This window comes from Tamandua tetradactyla, chromosome X, assembly GCF_023851605.1.
Source record: "Tamandua tetradactyla isolate mTamTet1 chromosome X, mTamTet1.pri, whole genome shotgun sequence".
Taxonomy (NCBI): Eukaryota; Metazoa; Chordata; class Mammalia; order Pilosa; family Myrmecophagidae; genus Tamandua; species Tamandua tetradactyla.
Genome location: NC_135353.1, coordinates 100,200,741 through 100,207,646, shown reverse-complemented (window position 1 = coordinate 100,207,646; position 6,906 = coordinate 100,200,741).

The following is a 6,906-nucleotide window of genomic DNA, read 5'->3' as shown; positions in this document are numbered from 1 at the left end:
AAGGAGAAATTAAAACTTTTTCAGACAAAAGAAATCACTGCGAGAATTTGTGATCAAGAGACTGGCTCTACAAGAAATACTGAAGGGTGGGCGGGCCACGGTGGCTCAGCCGGCAAGAATGCTTGCCTGCCATGCCAGAGGACCTGGGTTCGATTCCTGGTGCCTGCCCATGTAAAAAGGAAGAAAGGAAGAAAGGAAGGAAGGAAGGAAGGAAGGAAGGAAGGAAGGAAGGAAAGGAGGGAGGGTGGGAGGGAGGGAGGGAGGGAGAGAGAGAGAAAGAGAGAAAGAAAGAAAGAAAGAAAGAAAGAAAGAAAGAAAGAAAGAAAGAAAGAAAGAAAGAAAGAAAGAAAGAAAGACAGACTGAAGGGAGCACTAGAGGCAGATATGAAAAGACAGGAGAGAGAGGTATGAAGAAGAGTGTAGAAATGAAGACTATCAGTAAAGGTAAAAAGAAGGCAAATTAGATGTGACATGTGAAATCCAAAAGGCCAAATTGTAGAAGAAAGTACTGCCTGTACAGGAATAACACTAAATGTTAATGGATTAAACTCCCCAATCAAAAGACATAGACTGGCAGAATGGATTAAAAAACAGGACCCATCTACATACTGTCCACATGAAACGCACCTTAGAACCAAGGGTAAACATAGGTGGAAAGTTAAATGTTGGGAAAAGATACTCCATGCAAATAACAATCAGAAAAGAGCAGGAGTAGCTATACTAATATCCAACAAATTAGACTCCAAATGTAAAACAGTTAAAAGAGACAAAATGTATTAATACAGTATGTATTAATAAAAGGAACAATTCAACAATAAGACATAACAATCATAAATATTTATGTACTGAGCCAGAGTGCTCCAAAATACATGAGGAAAACACTGAAAAGAGAAATAGACACATCTACCATAGTAATTGGAGACTTCAACTCCAAACACTTATCAATGGACAGAACATCTAGACAGAGGATCAATTAAAAAAACAGAATTTGAATAATACAGTAAATGAGCTAGACTTAACAGACATTTATAGGACATTACACCCCACAACAGCAAGATACACCTTTTTCTCAAGTGCTCATGGATCATTCTCAAGGATAGACCATATTCTGGGTCACAAAGCAAATCTCAATAAATTTTAAAAGATTGAAATCATACAAAACCCTTTCTCAGATCATAAAGGAGTAAAGTCGGAAATCAACAATAGGCAGAATGCCATAAAATTCACAGCTATATGGAGGTTCAACAACACACTCTTAAACAACCAAGGGGTCAAGGAAGAAATTACAAGAAAAATCAGTAAATATCTCAAGGCAAATGAAAATGAAAACACAACATATCAAAATTTATGGGATGCAGCAAAGGCAGTGCTAAGAGGGAAATTTATTGCCCTAAATGCTTATATCAAAAAAGATGAAAAAGCAAAAATCGAGTAATTAACTGTCCACTTGGAAGAACTAGAGAAAGAAAAGCAAATTAACCCCTAACAAGCAAAAAGAAAGAAAGAATGAAAAGTAGAGCAGAAATAAATGAAATTGAGAACGTGAAAACAATTGAGAAAATCAACAAAACCAGAAGTTGGTTCTATGAGAAAATCAATAAGATTGATGGGCCCTTAGCGGGGTTGACAATAAGAAGAGCGATGATGCAAATAAATAAAATCAGAAATGGAAGAGGAGGCATAATCACTGACCCCACAGAAATAAAGGATGTAATGACAGGATACTGTGAACAACTTTATGTTAATAAATACGACAATGTAAATGAAATGGACAACTTTCTAGAAAGGCACGAACAACCAACCTTGACTCAAGGAGAAATAGACGACTTCAACAAACCAATCAGAAACCAAGTAAAGAAATTAAATCAGTCATTAAGAAGCTCCGCCCAAAAAAAGTTCAAGACCAGATGGCTTCACATGTGAATTCTACCAAACAGTCAAGAAAGAATTAGTAACAATCCTGCTCAAGCTCTTCAAAACAATTGAAGATGAGGGAAAGCTACCTAACTCATTCTACAAACCCAACATCATCCTCATACCAAAGCCAGACAAAGATATTACAAAAAAAGAAAACTACAGACCAATCTCTCTAATGAATATAGATTCAAAAATCCTCAACAAAATTCTAGCAAATCAAATCCAGAAACCCCTTAAAAGAATTATACACCATGACCAAGTAGGATTCATCCCAGGTGTGCAAGGATGGTTCAACATAAGAAAATCAATTTATGTAATACACCATATCAACAAATCAAAGCAAAAAAACCACACGATCATCTCGATTGATGCAGAAAAGGCATTTGACAAAATTCAACATCCTTTCCTCTTGAAACCACTTCAAAGGATAGGAATAGAAAGGAACTTTCTCAAAATGATAAAAGGAATATATAAAAAGCCACAGCTAACATCATCCCAATGAGGAAAACTGAAAACTTTCCCCCTAAGATCAGAACAAGACAAGGATGTCCACTAACACCATTGTTATTTAACATTGTGGTGGAAGTTCTAGCCAGAGCAATTACACAAGGAAAAGAAATACAAGGCATCAAAATTGGAAAGGAAGAAGTAAAACTATCACTGTTTGCAGATGATATGATACTATATGTCGAAAACCCCGAAAAATCCACAGCAAAACTACTAGAGCTAATAAATGAGTACAGCAAAGTGGCAGGTTACAATATCAACACTCAAAAATCTGTAGTGTTTCTATACACTAGTAATGAACAATCTGAGGGGGAAATCAAGAAAAGAATTCCATTCACAATTGCAACCAAAAGAATAAAATATTTAGGAATAAATTTAACTAAGGAGACAAAAGACTTATATAAAGAAAACTACAGGAAATTGTTAAAAGAAATCACAGAAGACCTAAATAGATGGAAGGGCATACTGTGTTCATGGATTGGAAGACTAAATATAGTTAAGATGTCAATTCTACCTAAATTGATTTACAGATTCAATGCAATACCAATCAAAATCCCAACAACTTACTTTTCAGAAATAGAACAACCAATAACCAAATTTATCTGGAAGGACAGGGTGCCCGAATTGCTAAAGGTCTCTTGAGGAATAAAAACGAAGCTGGAGGTCTCATGCTGCCTGACTTTAAGGCATATTATGAAGCCACAGTGGTCAAAACAGCATGGTACTGGCATAAAGATAGATATATCGACCAATGGAATCGAATAGAGTATTCAGATATAGACCCTCTTATCTATGGACATTTGATCTTTGATAAGGCATTCAAGCCAACTCACCTGGGACAGAACAGTCTCTTCAATAAATGGTGCCTAGAGAACTGGATATCCATATGCAAAAGAATGAAAGAGAATCCATATCTCACACCCTATACAAAAATTATCCCAGAATGGCTCAAAGACCTAAACATTAGATCTAAGACCATAAAAGTGTTAGAAGAAAATGTAGGGAAATATCTTATAAATCTTATACTAGAAGGTGGTTTCCTAGACCTTATGCCCAAAGAATGAGCATTGAAGAAATAAATAAATAAATGAATAAATGGGAACCCCTCAAAATTAAACACTGTTGTGCATCAAAGAACTTCATCAAGAAAGTAAAGAGACAGTCTACACAATGGGAGACAATATTTGGAAATGATATATCAGGTAAAGGTCTAGTATCCAGAATATATAAAGAGATTGTTCAACTCATTAGCAAAAAGACAGCCAACCCAATTACAAAATGGGCAAAAGACTTGAACAGACACTTCTCAGAAGAGGCAATACAAATGGCCAAAAGGCACATGAAAAGACGCTCAACTTCCCTGGCTATTAGGGAAATGCAAATCAAAACCACAATGAGATATCATCTTGCACCCACCAGAATGGCCATTAACAATAAAGCAGAAAACGACAAGTGCTGGAGAAGACTGGAGAAAGAGGCACACTTATCCACTGTTGGTGGGAATGTCAAATGGTACAATCACTGTGGAAGGCAGTTTGACGGTTCCTCAGGAAGCTAAGTATCGAATTGCCATATGACCCAGCAATACCATTGCTAGGTATCTACTCAGAGGACGTGAGGGCAAGGACACAAGTGGACATTTGCACACCAATGTTTATAGCAGCATTATTTACAATTGCAAAGAGATGGAAACAGCCAAAATGTCCATCAACAGACGAGGGCTAAACAAACTGTGGTATATATATTTGATGGAATATTATGCAGCTGTAAGACAGAATAAAGTTATGAAGTATGTAACCACATGGATGGACCTTAAGGACATTATTCTGAATGTGATTAGCCAAAAACAAAAGGACAAATACTGTATGATCTCACTGGTATGAAGTGACATTAGTGAATAAACTTGGAGAATTTCATTGGTAACAGAGACCATCAGGAGGTAGAAATAGGGTAAGATATTGGGTAATTGGAGCTGAAGGGATACAGATTGTGCAACAGGACTGAATGTAAAAACTCAGAAATGGATAGCACAATATTACCTAACTGTAATACAATTATGTTAAAACACTGAATGAAGCCGAATGTGAGAATGATGGAGGGAGGAGGGCTGGGGGCACAAATGAAATCAGAAAAAAAGATGATAAAGACTGAGATGGTATAATCTAGGAATGCCTAGTGTGTATAATGATAGTGACTAAATGTACAAATTTTAAAAATATTTTTTCATGAGGAAGAACAAACGAATGTCATTACTGCAGAGTATTGAAAATAGATGGTAATTAATATTTTAAAATTTCAACTTATGTGTGAGACTAAAGCAAAAAATGTTTATTTGGTACAAAATTTATATTTTGACTATTCCATTTCCTAATATAACTTATGTAGACAGCTTAATCGAACACCATAAGTATGTGGAGCCTTGAGTAGGGCATGAGACTTTTTTGGTTTGTACAGAGTGATGCCCTGATAAATTCCAGAGTGATTTGAACAGTGACTAAAAATATATTTGCAAAGTCCCCTTCAGGGAATGGTGAGAAAGGGGAAAAATTCAACTTCCCCAAGTTGAATTCTTTTTTTTTTTTTAATTTTTTATTAATTAAAAAAAATTACAAGAAACACAAACATTCCCAGCACATACACTCAGCAATTCACAATATCATCACATAGTTGCATATTCATCATCATGATCATTTCCCAGAACATTAGCATCAATTCAGAAAAAGAAATAAAAAGACAACAGAAAAATATAACAAACAGAAAAAAAAATTTTTACCGGCCATACCAGTTACTGATCCCTTTCATTGATAACTAGCATTTCAAACTAAATCTATTTTAACATTTGTTCCCCGTATTATTTATTTTTATTTCATATGTTCCTCTCATCTGTTGACAAGGTAGATAAAAGGAGCATCAGACACAAGATTTTCACAATCACACAGTCACACTGTGAAAGCTATATCATTATACAATCATCATCAAGAAACATGGCTACTGGAACACAGCTCTACATTTTCAGGCAATTCCTCCAGCCCCCAAGTTGAATTCTTGATATTCTCACAAGCAGTGGGGACAACCAAAGCAACAGGCTGAGCCACCACTCTTGGGGTTTGTTCATATGAAACTTAATCCCACAAAGGATAGGTCCAGCCTACTTAAAATTAGGCGTAAGATCTCACAATGTGACTGTGTGATTGTGAAAACCTTGTGTCTGATGCTCCTTTTATCTACCTTGTCAACAGACAAGTAGAACATATGGAATAAAAGTAAATAATAGAGGGAACAAATGTTAAAATAAATTTAGTTTGAAATGCTACTGATCAATGAAAGGGAGGGGTAAGGGGTATGGTATGTAGGAATAACTTTTTCTGAATAGATGTAAATGTTCCAGGAAATGATCCTGATGATAAATATGCAACTATGTGATGATATTGTGAATTACTGATTATATATGTAGAATGGAATGATCAAAAGTTAAGAATGTTTGCATTTGTTTGTTGTTATATGTATTTTTAAACTTTTAAAATTAAAAATAAAAGAGATGTAATGGAGAGGCTGGAGGGAACTGCCTGAAAATGTAGAGCTGAGTTCCAGTAGCCATGCTTCTAACATGATTGTAGAATGATATAGCTTTCACAATGTGACTGTGTGATTGTTAAAACCTTGTGTCTGATGCTCCTTTTATCTATCTTATCAACAGACAAGTAAAACGTATGGAATAAAAATAAATAATAAGGGGAACAAATGTTAAAGTAAATTTAGATTGAAATGCTAGTGATGAATGAACGGGAGGGGTAAGGGGTATGGTATGTATAAATTTTTTTCTGTTGTCTTTTTATTTCTTTTTCTGAATTGACGCAAATCTTCTAAGAAATGATCCTGATGATGAATATGCAACTATGATGATATTGTGAACTACTGATTATATATGTAGAACAGAATGATCATAGGTTAAAAAAATATTCTTACAAAAATAAAATTATAACATAAAAAAGAAAAGAAAAGAATACATAAATTGGACTTCACCAAAATTAAAACCCTATGCAACAAACAATGCCATTAAGAAACTGAAAAGACAACCTCCAGAATGGGAGAAATTATTTGCAAATTATGTATCTGATAAGGGGCTTGTATCCAGAATATATAAGAACTCTTCAAGTCAATTATGAAAAGGCCAATAATCCAATTAAAACATGGGTAAAGGAAGATTTACATTCACACAAAACCAGTACATGCATGTTGATAGCTGCTTTATTCATCCATCACACCAAGGTGGAAACAATCCAAAAGTTAAACTGCAGTAGATCTATAGCGTGGAATTTCTACCCAGCAATGAAAAGTAATTATACACACAACTTGAATGGACCTCAAGGGAATGCTGTTGTGTGTTAAATGGTTGCCAACAAAGTATATACTGTATGATTCCATTTATATAAAACTCTAGAAAATGCACACTAATCTATGGTGACAGAAAGCAGCCCTAAT